The sequence below is a fragment of the Ascaphus truei genome, chromosome 2 (genome assembly GCF_040206685.1).
Source record: "Ascaphus truei isolate aAscTru1 chromosome 2, aAscTru1.hap1, whole genome shotgun sequence".
NCBI lineage: Eukaryota > Metazoa > Chordata > Amphibia > Anura > Ascaphidae > Ascaphus > Ascaphus truei.
In genome coordinates, this window is record NC_134484.1 from 396,619,198 (window position 1) to 396,639,910 (window position 20,713).

General features: G+C 43.9%; 1 protein-coding gene across 1 annotated transcript in view; it reads right to left on the reverse strand.

Moving 5' to 3' along the window:
* NXPH1 (neurexophilin 1) overlaps positions 1-20,713 on the reverse strand; it is a 340,727-nt gene that overhangs the window by 186,549 nt on the left and 133,465 nt on the right. The gene's annotated exons all lie outside the window — the stretch shown is intronic.

The window sequence follows — 20,713 nt, forward strand, 5'->3', positions numbered from 1 at the left end:
GGATTGTTATGTTATTTGCACCAAATTAGCCCACGTCTGAGGATCTACCCCCATAGAGTCATAATATCATTTTAAAAAGTCTCACAATCATAATAAGTTTGTTCTGTGTTTGTCATTTTAATGGAATTTTAATGTACAATGTGGTTTGAATTTCCCATTTTGAAGAGAACAGATGCTTGTTGTTGTTGATATATCGAACAGTCAAGTTCCTTCCCTAAAATCAGGCCTTAGGATCAGTTGTGTTGAGTATAGATGGGTGAACATACCAAAATTCAGTTTGCAGGGTTTTTTTCAAAAAGTTTAAAAAATTGTGAAAACTTTGAATGAATTAATAATTTTTTTCAGTACAATTTTCTAGTGAAATTGTCCAAAGTCATTAGATAATCTGTTTTCTGTTGTGTTTTTTTGCAGAAAAATAATTCAAATTCATTAGCAATTTTTTTTAAACTTTTTTTCTGAAATGTGATTATTTTTCAAACTTGTAAAAAAGACATGAACGGAGGGTTAAATGCTTTTTTCGATGCTGAATTTCAACTTTCACAAAATATTCTCCAATCTCTTATGAAGAGAACAGCAGCACAGACTGAGCAGGGCTGTTTACACACTGACTATAGCAGTCCAGCTGTCTTCTCTAATATCAAGGAGTTCTGTCACATGTTGAGATTCACAGAGAAAATGTGATTTAGGAAACTCTGGCGCAAACACTGCTAACTCATAGGAAAGAAAGAATTATTTCTGAAAGACCATTATAGCAGCCTTTTCAACATGTTTTTATGGTCTAAGTTCAAGTGGGGGAATTTGCTAATGGCACAAGAAATTGAAAAGGTACAGTAGCCCCTAAATACTGACGCTGTGTTTTTCTATAAATATAATACATTTTGATCTGTAGTGTAGTGCTCAATGGATAGAGAGGAGAAAATAGTATTGTGAATGGATGAGCTTGGAATCAAACCAATACTCTTTAGACTACAAAGTCAAGTCATGCTATATTTGCTTGTTGTTATCACAAATTGCATGAAACATGCAAATGCATTTACAGTATGATAAAAAAAAAACACAAGCAAACTGTTGTTATACAGTAGGTCAACATCATTAAATTAGGAGGTTATGATTATTTTGACTTTGACAACATAATAATTTTTCTTGGCTAGGCATGACTCCTAAAATTTGGCAAACATGATGTAAACATTATTGTTACTGAGTTTCAATATTCTCATTAACTACAGCCCAAATCATTAGCGGAGATCACAAACCATGAAATATTTCTTCCCATTTATTTTTAGAGTGGTCCACAGTTTTAAACAGCATGGGTGAGATATTTAAAAGCTTGATGCAGGGTATTGTGTCCGTTACGTGCTAGTTACTGCCAGAAGGGGCATATTTTTTTTTAAATTGCAATCTGTTATCAAATCAGTTTCTAGTTTTTTTTTTTATTCTGTCAATATACTGTAGGGGGTGTAGTGCTTTTTTGTCTTTGTAAAGATAGTAACAAGATACACAGGAATGCAAGTTTCTTACAGTGGCTGTGCTATCTTGAATAAATACCAGAATAAAGCACACTAAAAATTATATTATAGTAGAACTTCACAGACTCATGTACCCTTGAAAATAATGTTCTGGGTGAAATGGTTACAAAATATTACAATACATACACAAAATTCTGTTGATATACATGCCGTATAAGCCATATTTAATACCTTACTTTTATGAAAAGCAACTCATTTGTGTCTGTCTAGAGGATAGACACAAATACCCATCACAACAGTAGACACACAAACTACTAACTACCACGTTGATGTCCAGTCTCCTTAACCATTCATTGGAATCAATTAATGTGGTATAACTTTGAAAGGGACATGCTTATAGCTTCAAAAATATTGCCGTTTGAGAAGTATTTTGTGAAAAATGTTCTTGTTATTACATTATGAGATCATTCTGATATAGGATTTAAAGATTTTTTTTTTTTTAAATGATGAGCAAATAGGAAATGGGGTTTAACAATGAATGCTTCAGTGAACTATGATTATATCTAACACAGCTACATTAGGCATGCTTTCAAGTGAGCTTGGTGGAAATACTGTAATTGCTGCATGTCAAGGATGACTGAATGGTGCTATCGAAGGGGAAATAAAGCGCCACCAACTCCTTAAAATAAAGCTATATTTAGCACAACTGCACATGTGGCGACAATTTCCAATTTGATACTCGTGTTCAGTTACAAGGCTGCTGAAAGATTATGGCCCTTATTCTGTAAGGTGTGATAAGCGCAGCTGACGTGCTATCGCATGAAAGCCCCATTTACATTAATGGGGCTTTTACCTGCGCCCCTTATCGTCATCGGCCCTTATCACACCTTACAGAATAAGCCCCTGTATTTCTTTCCAAGTGTGACTTTGGGCAGTAAAAGGTAAACAATGTGAACAACTAAGCAGGCATTGATGAGAGCTGAACAATACCGTACATGATTCCTCTGTACTGTGAGAGCCAGCTTAATCTGAAAATATACAGTACTTGCCAGGAGTTCATAATGGGAGAGAATGACGTATGTGATTTCGATCAATAGACATACATGGTAATTGACTAGCATATGTTAAAAGGCTGAATCAATTTAATACCTATTATTACCTGCCTGTTATTCCCTGTAGTGTTGGAGATTGCAATGCATCACAATTATGCAATATTCTGCAGATATTTTTCAGGAATCATTTATGAGGAAAGCTATAACCTGAATATGCTTTAAAGTTTATGATCAAATGATCAAATTATTGCCACATGCTATACACATAAAACCGTATTATTTTGTAGTTCTTTTCATTTTTTTTTTGATCTCTCACCTTATTCATTTGAAGCTTCCATTTTCTTAACAAGCAGTTTTACAACTGCTGCAAATGTTCTTCTTTATAGCACACCGGTGTTACACAAAAGGCCACCACGCACATTCTAACCTGCGTGATTCACACATGGCAAACGCAAGTAAGGAGGTCGCTACTCAAATCAGTCTACATGTCCACCTGTGCTGCTACCAGGAACTGCAAAGCACTGCAGCGATGCCCTCCAGCAGGAAAGTGCTAAGGTGGAAAACAACTGACAGTTCAAGTGTAGGAGAGAGAATGATAACAAGAGAGCATGCAAGACGTTTTCCATTTGTATTTATACATTTTTGACCACTGCTGTGAAACAGATAGTACACGTCACAGTGCATTTATTATTTTTTCTTGTCTTTTATAAATACACTATCCCAATGTTAAACTTCAGTAATTAACGTATCAGCATTAATATTAAAATGGGAGCACATCCAATTCCATGCGGCAAAATGCATATAACTGTAAAACCATGTATTGTGGATACATGCGACACTGAAGGATTTGATCATTCAAGTGGTAAAACAGCCTTTAAAAAATCACCATCTAGATTTTAATTTTCTTCTGCATGGTTTGAATTATTACATTAATTATAGTCACCATAATACAGTATGTGCATTGAAAAAGTGTAAGAATTATCTCTAGCAATAAATATATGCCAGATTGATAGTATCAAATGTAAGATATATTGTTAACAAGTTTTTTTTTAATTTACTTAGGCAAAAATGTACTTCCATAACTAACACAAGAAGTGGCAACTCAATTCCAAGCACATGCTAACATATGTACTCACCTCGAGTAACCTTAATGGCAGAACAGTATGCTGCTATGCTAGGAACATAGCCCATGTTGTTTGAAAATGAATAATGAATTGTGCAAATGTCTGATGTTTAAATAATAACCGTAACCCTGGTGAGTTATACAGTATGATGCAGGAAATTCAGCGTACAGAAAGACTTAGTAAGAAGCAACAGACTTGCTTTAAAGTTCATATTTAATGCTTTATCAAAAATAAAATTCATTTCATTTAACAGAAAAGAATGCATATATGATTAATTCCTAATTGTAATTTTTTTTATTATTACTTAAGCCAAAAGAATACACTGAATGCTTACAATAAAAATTAGTGATTATAGTAGCAGGATATGTATAATGATTAATGTTCCTCTCTTTTCATCAATTCGAGCTTGGTTTTAAACTCTTGCCAAATAAGAAGTCTGGCAGATTAATTGAGTTCTGCATTTCTGTGTAAGTAACTGTCTATCAAATTAATATTCTGTACAGGCTATTCTAAACCTCAATTGTATTAAACAAGGATTATATTCCAGTATGTGAGCAGCCACATTATCATTCATATAACCACGAAAATGCTATAATCCTACATATGTGTAGCTCAACACTTTGTAATTCGTTTTACTGGTTAAGAATTACCATTGATATACACCTTACATTATATGTATCTATTGTATTTATCCTTCAAAGACTAGATCATACCTTTAATTTCAATCAACCATTTATTCGCATAATTTGCTATCACAGAACCAAATGGAATCATCCTTATCAAATGTAGATAAAAAGAATACAAAGTTTAATTATTACAACACAATGTGTATATAGTTTTTAGCAGCACCTAAAAATGAAACATACTGAAAGATAAAAATGGAAATGGTGCACGGGAACAGAGAGGAACCCTAATTTCCTCCAAAGTTACCGTACATAACATGGGGGGAAGTCCCAGCACTATAATAAAGATACAATGGCAACGATGTTTGTAAGAAAAACGTAATATTTTATAGTCAAATTTACGTAGAACATACGTACACATGTATATACCTAAATAATATTATAAGCTAATTATCACAACAAGAGACGCAAAAAATAGCAAACCCCAGTTATATAACTCAAAGAACTACAGAAGGTAGCTAATAATGACAAAAACATATACACACGAGGTGTGAACAGTGTAATCAAAACAGGAGACACTATTAAGGAGACAAGGAAAAAGGGGAAGGGGTGGGGAAAGAAAAGCGAGAAAAGTAGGGGAAAAAGGGGTGCAACATTTCGGGGCTCCTAGCCAATTCTTCTGGCCCATTCCCTAGAGTCCATTAAATCTAGGTACTTCCCTTTTCCCTGTAGAACAACAAGTGATCCTAAACAAACCAAAAACACATAAGAAATGCAATAATGAATAAAGAACTGTATGTAGATAGAAATCCCAAAATGGGAGATAAAGCACAAAATAACTCAAAGTACTGAAGTGCTTTTAGCATACAGATAGGCTGTCACATATGAAGCAGCTATGTCCTAAAAAATATTCTAGAGAATAATATACCATAGAACCAGTCTGCTCCTTACAATAAGGTATAAACAATGCTATATCAAAATTCTATAGGTAATAAGGATATAAATAACTGTAGTACACGAAAAGGATCAAACCAACTGGTGCCACGGACTGCAAAACGCCCAATAATCACCCCCAGAAAACTGAGAGGCTTTAGAAAAGAACTTTAAGACTACCTTTAGTTCAGGGATAAACAAAAAAAGACCCATGGAGCAGTAAACAACTAAAGTAGCAATCTTTCTTTTCCACTTTTTCTCCATTATTGTGGTCTTCTCGTGCAGGAGTTAATTAATCCCACAAGTTGATATCTGCCCATTAAACACCTATTGCCTCCCTAACGTCGTCAATTCCTGCATTGAAGAACTGACTACTGACAGTAAACGGCGGGTCAAGGATTATGTTGCTCTTCCTGATTGGTTCTTTAGAAGGAAACTGCTGGGTGGCCATCTTGGATAAATGCAAATGCTTTCTTTTTAAACAACATATTTTCTATCGTCTATGCATAAATGGACAAGAAGCAACAGTTGATATATGGTGTGCTCATTTGCATGTCATTACCCAGAATCCCTGACTGCAGTGGAAGCATTGTATGCTAAGACAATGTTGAAAGACAGAGTTGCTGACCTGTCTGAAATATGCGAATATACCTACAAATTGTATTTTTATTTACTGCACACTGCACAGTGGAGGGTTTTTGTCCCTTTTTTACTCACCAAAACATGTTTTGTGTCTAAATATATTATATATATTATTATTGTAGAAATCTTGGGTGAGACTTTCTTTTGTGGTGATGAGGGAATTTCTCTAGGATCAGAAATATTTGAAGCATAATGTTCCATATTTACTAAGCAGTGCAATTCCACAAGATATCTTCCAATGCCAGAAAAAGCCTAGCAGCAGTGGTTCTAAAATCTTACCTCTGGAACCCCAGGTCACAAGGCTTTAGTAGCAAAAAATGCACTTACACAGGTGAATTCACGTAACTTACATATCAATAGAATGTTGGGTGATTGTCTCAAAAACCTGGTCAGGCTCAGGGCCCTAATGAGAGGTTTAAAGAATACTCTTATAGCCCATTCAAACCAATGAAATGTAATTTAACGGTCCTCAATTTAATTAAAGTATTCAAACTTATAGTGGCTTATTCAATAAACTGTGCTATTAACAATTTAGCACACAAACTTGTGTTCAATTTCAGCCTCAGAAATGTATAGTTTGTTTGACAAATTTACACAAAACAAATAGAGGATGTTACTGTGTTAGCCTCAGAATACACAAAGTATGGTTAAATTGAGCCTGACGAAGGAACCTTTATGGACCTTAAAGCTTGCACTTTTTGTAAACCATTATTAAAGGTATCACTTCTACCTTACTTTTGTTTTTCTGACAGATTTACTAAGAGATGCAAGCACTTGCTCTCGCTATTAAAGTGAAGAAGTACTCTTGCCCCTTAGTAAATATATCCATATCATTTTCTATGGCATAGATTAGGGGAGCGCAATGTTTTTCTCCTCTGCCCCCCTGCCAGCTGTACCTGTCTCCACGTGCCCTCCCGCCCACCGCCCCGCGCACCCATACCTTGGTTCCGGCGTTCTAGGCATCATGACATCATGATGCTATAGCAACGTGACGTCAAATGACACTGCGGCGTCATTTGACGCTGTGTTGCCATGACGACACATCTCCAGAAGCCGTCTGAACCAAGGTAAGTGAAGTTTACAGAGGCCTTTGCTGCTTCCCCAGCATTTAATGTAAGTGTCTTCGGGAAGCACACAGGGCCTCTGCAAACCCCACGGCCTCCGCAGATAATCTCGTGTCCCCGCTAGTGGGGTGCGCCCCCCACTTTGTGCACCCTTGGCCTATATTAACTACGCTCCATTAAATCAACAATAATATTCTTTGTTACATAAAAAGAAACTAATTTTCATATGGCATTATCCTAGTAATTAAGGGGAAACACTATAGTCACTATCACAATTTCCTGAAAAACACCAAAAATGCACATGCATTGACTTAAACAACATCTCACCCTCCAACTGTATCATTTTGGCCTATCCTATTTTGGCCTATCCTATTTTGGCCTGAGCTGTACAATTTTGGTGGGCCCTTTACCATCCCCCAAGCAGTGAATATACTTGTACCCGTTTCTGCTGCTGCTGTTGTTTTCACGCTTCCCACTGTGATCACAGCCCAATCAGAATCTTTGGTGACCCTGAAAAGGTGGCCACGAGGCATCACTACATGGCCAGCCTATCAATGACATAGAAGATTCTGATTGGTCATGGTCGCAGATAGCGTGCAGCAGGGGAGTGCTTTCCATCTGGCCCCCCTCTGACAGTCTCCCACAGAAGGCTTAGTCTGCGGTTGCGAGACGTTTTCCCTATAAAATGAAAGTGAGGAGCGTGGGTACCAAATAATGTGATTATAATGTATTAATGGTGTTAGGAGTGATTATATTAGTCAAGTGGTGGTTAAATTTATTAGTGGGGTAGGGGTTATTATATTAGTGGGGTGGGGTATATGAGGGTTGTAGGGTATAAGAGGGCGTATATGAGGAGTGTGCATGCTCTATATGAAGGGTTTGGGTATATGAGGTGTGTAGGGTTATGAGGACTTTATACGAATGGTGTCTATCTGAGGTCTGGGCTTTATGAGCTGTGTGGGGTATATAAGGGTGGTTGGTATATGCAAGGTCTGGGGTATATTAAGAGCTTTATGAGGTGTGTGGGGGCATACTGTAATACTGTAGATGCATGTGTACCTATTTTTAACGAGGAGGGTGTGTAACATATAAGTGATTGTAGCCATCGCATCCATACATAAAACATGATATCATATGATTCCCAAAAGCCATTGATATAATAAAGACATAACATTTTTCATACAGTGTTAGTGAGTATAATGAGACAAATGTATCCATTAGGCTAAATGATGATCACTCAGATGATTAGGCTATATACTGTAGATATAAATGTCAGCAACTATGGGATAAAAATTGTAATGTATATTTAAAAACATGATTGATTATATATTATGCACACATTAATATTCCGTCTTGCATTATGTAGCAAACATAATTGCCTAGTTAGGCAGAGATTCATATACATGGTAATGCAGGGTATACGTTGACATGACACATTACAGGTAAGTTGTCCCAAATCATTCAGCTGTTAATATCAGACGAAAAGGTATGGTTGCCAGTATTAGAGACTTTAAATGGGTACCAAATTTATATCTTTAATCCTGTTATACAGGATTCACTCAGAATCAATGCTTGCAAAAATGTAAAAAAAAACAAATTCAATATAATGGGCTTTTAAAGTGCCAGATGATCAAAGTAATTAATGTAACCATGGCATGAGACATCAAAAACCCATTTATAGTACACAGACCCGGCTGTTAATATATTAAACTTTTTTTTAAAGTTTATTTTGTTTATTTTTAATCAACAATTTTAGGTTGATTTAAGCTATGATGACTATGTAGATAGTGTCTATAATATACTGTATGTAGACATGACCAGGGAGGTTCCAGGCGGTTCCCCTCTCCCCCCGCCTTGTACCCACATGCAACGTACAAATAAAGACAGGAAACGGGAGCTGGAGGTAAAATGGCCGCGGCTATTTATTTATACAGAAAACTTAATGGGGTAAATGCACTCCCTGCCAGAGTGTGCTCCTTTGACAGGAGGGGGAGGGGACGGTCAGCCGGCCCTCGAACCGCTGACCTCGTGTCCCCTACGCGAGCGGGCTCTCGAGGTCATGGATAACTGACCTTGCCCACTCGTACTCCCCCCGGGCTCAAACGGCCCAGCTCCCAGTCTGGCAAGAACAAGCACCCACCCCCCAAGAGCCGCCGCGACAAAGGCAAAACTGGTCAATGACCCCTCCTGTTCGGAACCTCGTCCTTTCACTCAGCACAGTATCAGCTGTTCGTGCTGTAACGGAACAAAGAACCATTAACACGGCATACAATGCATATGTCCACATTCCTGGGAATACCCTGCCCTGCTCAACCTTCTGCTGCCGTTCATTCCATGATTGCAATCACTAACTAAGGGGATGGGTGGGTGGGAAATCGTCTGGCGGGCAGCCAAAGAGGATGTGCTGCCCGCCAGCCTGGCCTTAAGTAGGCCTTCCTGGAACTCCTCCCCTGTCCTGGGGAGGGAGGTGTGGGGGCGGGCCAGCGAGGGGAAGGCCGGACCCCCCCCGGTCATGAAGCCCCCCCGCCTATGGCTAGGGGGGGCCGCTTGACCAGGGAGGTTCCAGGCGGTTCCCCTCTCCCCCCGCCTTGTACCCACATGCAACGTACAAATAAAGACAGGAAACGGGAGCTGGAGGTAAAATGGCCGTGGCTATTTATTTATACAGAAAACTTAATGGGGTAAATGCACTCCCTGCCAGAGTGTGCTCCTTTGACAGGAGGGGGAGGGGACGGTCAGCCGGCCCTCGAACCGCTGACCTCGTGTCCCCTACGCGAGCGGGCTCTCGAGGTCATGGATAACTGACCTTGCCCACTCGTACTCCCCCCGGGCTCAAACGGCCCAGCTCCCAGTCTGGCAAGAACAAGCACCCACCCCCCAAGAGCCGCCACCGACGGGTCTATTTAACCCCCCTTAAACTAGGCCCGTACCGCCAACCCTCCAGACCCACTCGAAGCCCTCCCGGAAACTCAAATAAGTCTACCCCGCCTGGCATGCCTAGCAGCGGGACCGATGCTCCTCTACCGGCCCAGCCTGTCCTCTCCATTCCACCTGGGGCTGCCAATCGCGCCTGGGGCAGTAGTTACTCAACTTGCCATGCTTTTTAAAGATGCCCTGAGAATCGCTTTTTTCGCTGCACTATCCCTCACCCGGTCCCGGACATACCCACCTCCGGAGCCGCAGGCCGCCTTTGCCCAGCGCTATCTGGGATTTCGCCATTTTTACTGCTGCAGGCTTCTTACCCGCCCTCAGTGACCCCTAGGGAATCGACCCTGGCAGTGGACTGGGCCACGCCTCTTCCCTTGCTCGCTCTGTGTCGCCCACTGCAAGCCTTGACGCATCTCCTCGATACCGCCCTAAACGCGACTCCTTACCATTACCCGATACGCCATATGCCGTACCTTCCACGGCGTGTCTCCATCAACCGCCTGCTGGGGCTGTTCCACCATCTGTGCAGTGCGTGATGCTGCCGGGTGGGTCAGCTACCGCGCCCCTGACCCCGGCCGTGGCTGAAGAATTGAAAGACACCGGGGTCCGGCTGATGGCTGTTGGTACTGGAATGGGATTCGCGGTGCCAGTGACCCCAGCCGTGGCCATCTGTGGCTTCCCGTGAGGAAGAGACCTGGGCTGCGACTTGGTTCGCCCTTCACCCGATGCCGGCTCCACGTAGTCGAACCCTGCTGGGTTCTCTGCTCTACGAAACACATTGGCACCAACCGCGGTTGCGGTTGGCCGTCTTTGTCTCCTTGGCCCTGCCGACACTGCAGGCGAAATCCTGACAGTGACACCGCCCGCGTCAGCAACGGGCGGCCGTGTGGCGTGCCGTGACGCCCTGTTCTGCGTCACGGTGGCTGGAAGTCGCCGCCCCTCCTTGGCGGGCCGACCTGCGCGCCGATCCGCCGTGTCCTGCGTCCCAGCGGTCGAAGTCCTCCCCACCATCGCTGAGGCCCGACCAGGCCGCTGGGACGCCCTGCCTCGCGGTACCGTGACCGAGGGCTGCCGCCCTGCGTGCGGTTGCTGAACTTCGCCTGCCGCCTTGCACTGCAGCACCCTCCGCGCTCCCTTCCTGTGGAGCGCGGCTTCTCTGCCTGCCGCCTGTCTAGCGCGCAATGCTGCCTGAGGACTGTCGCCTGACGCGTTGTGCTGCAGCGCCCTCCGTTTTGACGCCCTGCCTCACGGTACCATGACCGAGGGCTGCCGCCCTGCGTGCGGTTGCTGAACTTCGCCTGCCGCCTTGCACTGCAGCACCCTCCGCGCTCCCTTCCTGTGGAGCGCGGCTTCTCTACATGCCGCCTGTCTAGCGCGCAATGCTGCCTGAGGACTGTCGCCTGACGCGTTGTGCTGCAGCGCCCTCTGCTTCCCCTTCCCGTGGGGAGCAGCCTTAGTGCCACGTGCTGGTTTCGCAGAGAACGCCTGCAGCCACCGATCCAACCATGCCTCGTCATGGTTTTCCGCCTCGACTTGAAGAAGGCGTAACTGCTCTGCCATTGATGCCATGCAGCCCGCTTCCCGTATGCCTGTCCAAAATTTTCGCGCGACGGGGCACCGGCCCGTCCCTACCCGGCCCTGCTTGCACGGGTCGCGACTATTGCCTGCCCCAGGATTAGCAACCCAGGGCCTCACGCGCTGTGACCGCGTGCCTTCGCCAGCCCCTCTCCCCGCACAGCAAACCGTACGCACCCGCGCGCATTTCCGTGTGCCCATATACACCCGCGCGCATTTCCGTGTGCCCATATACACCCGCGCGCATTTCCGTGTGCCCATATACACACGCGCGCGCATTTCCGTGTGCCCATATACACATATACACCCGCGCGCATTTCCGTGTGCCCATACACACCCGCGCGCACCCATATACATCCACGCGCACCCATATAAACCCGCGCGCACCTGCGTGTGCCCTGCTACACACGCACCCTGCGTGTGCCCGTATACACAGACGAGCGCATTTCCGTGTGCCCATATACACACACGCGCATTTCCGTGTGCCCATATACACACGCGCGCGCATTTCCGTGTGCCCATATACACACGCGCGCATTTCCGTGTGCCCATATACACACGCGCGCATTTCCATGTGCCCATATACACACGCGCGCATTCCCGTGTGCCCATATACACACGCGCGCATTCCCGTGTGCCCATATACACACACGCGCGCATTTCCATGAGCCCATATACACATGCGCGCATTTCCGTGAGCCCATATGCACACGCGCGCATTTCTGTGAGCCCATACACACGCGCGCATTTCCGTGAGCCCATATACACGCGCGCATTTACGTGTTCCCATATACACGCGCACATCTACGTGTGCCCGTATACACACGCGCGCATCTACGTGTGCCCATATACACACGCGCGCATCTACGTGTGCCCATATACACACGCGCGCATCTACGTGTGCCCATATACACACGCGCGCATCTACGTGTCCATATACACGCGCGCATTTACGCGTGTCCATATACACGCACGCATTTACGCGTGTCCATATTCACGCGCGCATCTACGTATGCCCATATACACGCGCGCATTTACGTGCACCCCTATACCCATGCGCGCATTTACGTGCACCCCTATACCCACGCGCGCATTTACGCGTGGTATTTATCATCTAATAATTACTACAGTATATTTATATAGTTTATAATGTCACTAGATAAAGAGCTCTACTGACATCTACGTGTGCCCATACACACGCGCGCTCATACACACGCGCACATCCACGTGTGCTCATACACACGCGCATCCACGCGTGTTCATACACACGTGCGCCCATACGCACATGCGCACATCTACGTGTGGCCATACATACCCGCACGCATCTACGTGTGCCCACGCACGCAAGCGCACATCTACGTGTGCCCCTATACACCCGCACACTTCTACGTGTGCCCCTACACATAAACATCCACGTGCCTACATACATACTTCTGATGTGCCTACACGTATATCGCAGAGAACAACGCATGCAACCACCGATCCAACCATGCCTCGTCATGGTTTTCCGCCTCGACTTGAAGAAGGCGTAACTGCTCTGCCATTGATGCCATGCAGCCCGCTTCCCGAATGCCTGTCCAAAATTTTTGCGCGACGGGGCACCGGCCCGTCCCTACCCGTCCCTGCTTGCACGGGTCGCGACTATTGCCTGCCCCAGGATTAGCAACCCAGGGCCTCACGCGCTGTGACCGCTTGCCTCCGCCAGCCCCTCTCCCCGCACAGCAAACCGTACGCACCCGCGCGCATTTCCGTGTGCCCATATACACCCGCGCGCATTTCCGTGTGCCCATATACACACACGCGCGCGCGCATTTCCGTGTGCCCATACACACCCGCGCGCACCCATATACATCCACGCGCACCCATATAAACCCGCGCGCACCTGCGTGTGCCCCTCTACCCACGCACGTGCGCGCCCTGCGTGTGCCCTTATACACACGCGCGCGCATTTCCGTGTGCCCATATACACACGCGCGCATTTCCGTGTGCCCATATACACATGGGCGCATTTCCGTGAGCCCATATACACGCGCGCATTTCCGTGAACCCATATACACGCGCGCATCTACGTGTGCCCACATACACACGCGCGCGCATCTACGTGTGCCCATATGCACACGCGCGCGCATCTACGTGTGCCCATATACACGCGCGCATCTACACGTGTCCATATACACACGCGCATTTACGCGTGTCCACATACACGCGCGCATTTACGCGTGTCCATACACGCGCGCATTTACACGTACCCATACACACGCGCGCATTTACGCGTGTCCATACACGCGCGCATTTACGCATGTCCACATACACACGCGCATTTACGCATGTCCACATACACGCGCATCTACTTATGCCCATATACACGCGCGCATTTACATGCACCCCTATACCCACGCGCGCATTTACGTGTGGTATTTATCATCTAATAATTACTACAGTATATTTATATAGTTTATAATGTCACTAGATAAAGAGCTCTACTGACATCTACGAGTGCCCATACACTCGCGCGCGTTTACGTGTGCCCATACACACGCGCGCATCCACGTGTGCCCCTACACACGCGCGCTCATACACGCGTGCATCTGCCTACGTGTGCCCATACGCACTCGCGCACCTCTACGTGTGGCCATACATACCCGCACGCATCTACGTGTGCCCCCACACGCAAGCGCACATCTACGTGTGCCCCTATACACCCGCACACTTCTACGTGTGCCCCTACACATATAAACATCCACATGTGCCTACATACATACTTCTGATGTGCCTACACGTATATCCATATATCCAACTACCTGTGCCCACACACCTATCCCCCACACATGCGCCTCCGCACGCACGCCTCCCCATGCGCCCATCCATGAATTAATTGGGGAATTCAGATAAAGTAACCAAGCATAAATGCTAAACATTGCGATTCCCATTAACAAGTATTTATCATCTAATAATTACCACAATATATCTATATAGTCTATAATGTCCCTAGATAAAGAGCTCTATTGACATTATATAATTCTCTGTACCGTCTGAGACCATAAGTGGGGGGGAACACGTCGCCAGTCAGACCGCACTCCCTCCTATGCAAATCTTATGCCAGCCTTTCTGTCCCAACTTCGCCATACCCCCACCCCGCACGGGCGGGCAACTGCTACCCCCGCACGGGATACCAGAAGGAAGCGGCCGCTGGGAGCAGTCAAGCATCCACTTGCCATCGCTCCCAGCGCCTCAGCGTGTGTCCCCCCGCCGAACTACAGTATATTTATATAGCTTATAGTATACATGCCTACATACACGTACACCGATTTACCTGTACCCATGTACACATATATACGTACCCGTATACACATATATATACCCGCACATAATCGCCCCGAGCGCATCAGCGTGTGTCCCCGCGCCGAAACTTTAACTGCGGGGGCAGACCGTGAAGCGCCAACCTTGGCCGCCCCCTCTTTGCGCTTACCCCCGGCCTAGGGCCGCAACCACTAAGAGCGGCTGCACTAGCCTATACATGCGTATATCTCCACTTACGTATACGTGCATACCCATATACACATGTACATACACACCCACATACCTGCACATAACACCCATAAATACCTATACGTACATCCACATATATACCCACGCACATATACATATATATACCCATACCACACACATATATATATATACACCCATACCACACATATATATATATATATATACACACCCCCATACCACACATACATATATATACACCCCCATACCACACATACATATACATATATATACATATACATATATATATACACACACATATCACACCCATATATACCCATACAACGTTATTTATTTATTATAGATTTTTCCCGGCTGGCCCCCCCTGTACAGCCCACCTCACGCATACATTTTAACGACCCCACAAGTGTGGGGGAAGGGGGGGGGCGCGGGAGCAGCCGCCTCTCCAGCCGCATGGCTGACCGGTCCACCCCAACCCCCGTGCCCCGAGACCACTAACGAAAGGGGGGGAGGGGTGGAGGGGCCTCTGCCCGCGCTACACTCCCCATCGGGAGACGGAAGGCCCGCACCACGTGGGACTGCGCCCCAGCCCCCGAGCGGGCCGCGAGCAGCCGCATGAGTCACACGCGGCGAATTTCCGCGCGGGCTGCATGCCTCGGCCGGATCCCCCCCCCTCCCCGCCGGGGTGCCCTTACCGATGGCAGCCACCGCGGGGCTATGCGGATGGAGGAGGCACCCGCCCGCACAACGCTGCGGGATCAGGTAGTCCCCACCCCCAGGGAAAGCGGGAAAATTCCCGTCAGGCCCCTTCTGCCCGTCAGACCCCCTCTGTCCCGAGACCACCACTCCCCGCCTGCAGCCGCCGACCCCCTCATGGCACAGGCTTAACTCCGGCCCCCCCAGCTCCATGCTGCGCGCCGCAGATGGAGGATGGGGACGGGCCGCTACACTAAGGGTTCCCTCTCCTCCCTGCATCCCGCCTCCCCCCTCACCGCCGATTCAAAAATCGCGGCTATACAGGAGGGGGGAGTGCCCAGGATTGACCCCCCCCTTTCGGGGCCTTACCTTAATTTAACCTGCAGGGAGGAGAGGGACGTCCAAATCGTCTGGCGGGCAGCCAAAGAGGATGTGCTGCCCGCCAGCCTGGCCTTAAGTAGGCCTTCCTGGAACTCCTCCCCTGTCCTGGGGAGGGAGGTGTGGGGGCGGGCCAGCGAGGGGAAGGCCGGACCCCCCCCGGTCATGAAGCCCCCCCGCCTATGGCTAGGGGGGGCCGCTAGATAGGCCTAACGCCAGCCTGGGGTAGGTGATAAAAATCATGGATAGATTTTGGAAGTAGCCTGATATCGCCGTATATTAGACTTTAGTAAATAGCATGCAATTAGCTGTTTATTAGTCTCATTTGCATATGCCACGTTAAAACTAACACTGCGGTAAAAATCCTCTTATCTCTCCTTTAGCACTATTGATATGTCTTTAGTGAAAAGGACGCTAATAAAATTGGCATTAAACAACAATAACAACAATTTTTCAATTCATCAACCTTTAGGAAATGTAGGCCTATGCTTCAGGTTACCCACTAGTAATTGAATAACAAAAGTATAATTATCTATTTTTCTTATACTACTTCTAGAAACTGACATCACTAGAGTAATGGAAGTAAGTGTGTTACCAAGAATCAACCCTAAGCCTGAATGCTTCTAAAGTGCATTTTACACATAATAAAATTGATTTTCAAAAGAAAGGTGCTGTATATATAAAATATGTTAATAATAGCAGCTTGCAATGTCCAGTAGTAATATGAAGAAAAAAAAGGACACAATGTATGTTAAAAATAAAATAGAAAGAGGAGCAGTAATATATCAAGTATTGTGTGCTATGCAGCTTCTAGTGTCAGGTTGTAACAAATGATTTTACTCGCAGAGCTATTCATGTTTCAGTGCATTGTTCCGACTTTAGAAATTTGGCAAGAAAAGTCAGCTGCAAGAAATGGATGTGTTATAAATTGCATTCTAAATTAGAACTTTTCCTTTGTGTCTACAAACTACCATTAAGTTATCCCTTCTTGCAAAATGAAAGTAAAAATGTATCTTTGCCGGATTTTTTAACGAAAAAAAATTCTGATTTCATATTTAATATTGACTATGTTAAATCTAATGTATCGTGATTTCACTTTAATTTCCTCGATTCTAAGAAACCCTCGATTCTAAGAAGCACCATTGATTTAATTAAAAAAATTGGGAAAAAAGAAACACTACATTAAATGTGTAGAAAAAATATATATATACCGGTATATACACACGCACACACGCGCACACACGCACACACGCACACACGCACACACGCACACGCCTTTTGTATTCTATAAATTGTTGTGCATATAAAAATACAGATATATTTGAGTGTTACATATATGTGACTCTCCCTCACTCTCCCACCCCATGATTCCTTCTCTTACCCGCACTGTGAGGTGGGGGCCTGGCCGGTCTCATAGACCTCTGGTGGTTGTGCTCGGGGCTGTGCATTGTCTCTATGAGGCCGAGTGGTTCAGCGAATGAAAAAGCAGAACACATAGAGAAGCGTGTCCAACCAAAGCGTGGGGAACTCCAGGAGACAAATAGTAGAAGTTGTGGCAGCATCGCATTAGCGGCCATATTGGTACAGGAACCAGTTACAAATACCGGTATCCATTCTTCAAAGATATCGATTCTAAACCGCATCCCGACTTCAGACAAAAAGGTGCGCCTTAGAATCGAGGAAATACAGTAATTGATTAAGAACACTCCAAAACATATTTAAAATAATTGGTTTTAATTGGCTAAAAATAAATGCTAATGGTACATTTTAAAAGTATTAATTACTGTATAATTTACCTCTTGCATTGAGAGTGGAATGCACATTATATAATGTTTCACTATACTATTTATCAACTAGAGTACTGTACAATAATTTTTTATAGTAAAGGAACTTTGTATTTAGTTTAAAATGCCAGAGGAAGGAACATTTATAAACTACACACTCTAATATATATATAGTATGCTTATTTTTCCAGTAATCCAAACCATTAAAAAATAAATTCTACACCGCAGTATATAGGGTTTGAAGAATGCACATTGTAAACATCTTTCAACAGTGTAACTGCATGTAATGGGTTTCCTGGTAACATCTTTACAAATGTCAAAAAGAGAAAATAACTGGAATCATGCATGTCAGGAGACCGTGAACAAAACTTCCCCAAAAGTCAATTCTTTTTCAATTTACTGTTGTTTTGTAAATATGACTGTGTCTCTTTGGAACTTCATTGGTTCCTTTTTCTACCAGCAACTTGTTATTTCTATAGATTTTGTATTTATCAATAACCCACCATTCCATGTAGCACAGTAAATGGTACAATGCCCGTGTCAGATTATTTATGTCATAAACTGTTCCTGCTCATGTTTTAATTACATTATCCTATTTATTCAACGAATCTCTCTTAGTTAGTTTCCCTACATTTTGCTTTTGGAGTTAATTATTGAAATCTTCCGGCAACAATATGAAGTAGTAGTAAGTGTGGGATTAAACACTCAGATATTAAAAAAACTAATATTTTTATTTCAATGTTTTACATATAAGAAACAACACGAAGGAGTAGGGAGTGATCACAGGACCATACTAATTGAATGAAGTAGTTAAATACATGAGTGAGGTAATCAAGTTGTGGGTGCAAACTGTGAACTGAAAAGTGAATCAGAAAAAGGGAAGGGGAAACACAAAATAAATGTGCCCCCTAAAAGAATTCACTAAACTGCACACCAACGAAGTGTAAAAGTTAACTTTTAATAGATTTACTTAAAACATATATTACTAAAGATTTGTGTAATGTGAGTTTAAAAAATGAATTAAATCAACTCTACCGAGCATCCGTGTCAACAAATATATGATAATACTATCCCAATTAGCAACTAAATGTTGGTGGGATATAGCAGACAGGGGATGCTATGAGTCAGGGTATAAACCCCTTTGGAGCAACTGTGAGACCAGATGGTAAGTGTATATATATATATATATATATGTACAAGTCAGCGACCAGTTGAAGGAATAAATATCCAGCTATCCTGCTATATTTAATATCACTAGGCACTTCAATGAAAAATTAAAGGTGTGTTAAAGTACATGTGCTTAGGTGATAGAGCTGACACGTGCAGTATTCACCATCATCAACACTGCACGTGTCAGCTCTATCACCTAAGCACATGTACTTTAACACACCTTTAATTTTTCATTGAAGTGCCTAGTGATATTAAATATAGCAGGATAGCTGGATATTTATTCCTTCAACTGGTCGCTGACTTGTACATATATATATATATATATATATATACACTTACCATCTGGTCTCACAGTTGCTCCAGAGGGGTTAATACCCTGACTCATAGCATCCCCTGTCTGCTATATCCCACCAACATTTAGTTGCTAATTGGGATAGTATTATCATATATTTGATGACACGGATGCTCGGTAGAGTTGATTTAATTCATTTTTTAAACTCACAGTACACAAATCTTTGGTAATATATGTTTTAAGTAAATCTATTAAAAGTTAACTTTTACACTTCGTTGGTGTGCAGTTTAGTGAATTCTTTTAGGGGGCACATTTATTTTGTGTTTCCCCTTCCCTTTTTCTGAATGTTTTACATATGTATATCTGTATTATTACCAAGAAATGCAAATTATATTAAAATATATAGTCTCTCAAAATAATAATGGAAAATGTCATTTTGACAAAAGCAAAATGATGCATTATTCACTGTACAGCACAGACTGTTTTTTTGTTTTTTACAACGTTTGATATTAACACTATTTAATATGCTAAGATTACTTCATTTTCAAAGCGTCAGGGGAGTTCGTCTCGAAGTCATAAAAAATAGAAAAAACATATCATAGTGCAAAAATGTTTAAACAGTGAAAAAAGTGAAATTTCTTCCAAAATGACTACTCACATTTTAAGTAGTCAATTTAGACAGTCATCCAACTTAAGGGGTGGATGCGCCCTATGTGTGAACAGCAGCCACCAATCACAACCTCCAAGGGAGAAACAAGAGAGAGACCATATAGTGTAGAGGTAATACAATTATATTGTCAAAACATGAATCAAGGCTTACACGTCATACGGTCGATATGGGCACTCATATGTAGCAGTTGGCGGATAGCCCAGCGGCTCGCGATTCCTCTGGGTATCTGGTCACCTCTGCTCTCTCTGGAGACACTTGTATTCACACCGGAGCTTTTGTCCCTTCACTTCCGGCACGCCGAGGGACTCACAGGCTCCCGCTGCGTCACTTCCGGTGCGCCTAGGACTTCCGGATCGGATGGTAACAGTGAATTGCAAGTGCCTCCCTTCTCGTGGCTGTTGGACTGGAACACTCTACGCGTTTCGTCGCTCTATCTGGCGACTTCCTCAGGAGTGACTAATAGCTGCTAACTGAACTGTTATATACCCTAATGCCCTCCCTCTAATTAAGACCTCATTCTACAATTAAAGTGGTATTACATAAAATCGATGGTTCATATACATTCAATTGAGGTGGTATCATATGTAATAACAGAGTGGGTTGGTATAGTGTCATACACTTCATATGTCTTGTTTATCATTTATACAGTGTTAAATCACAGACTGTTTTTTTGTTTTTTACAACGTTTGATATTAACACTATTTAATATGCTAAGATTACTTCATTGAAGTTCAATACATTTATTAAATGAGATAACTAGATATTCATTTTTAAAAATGAGAGACTTCGCTTGTTTTTAAATATTTCAC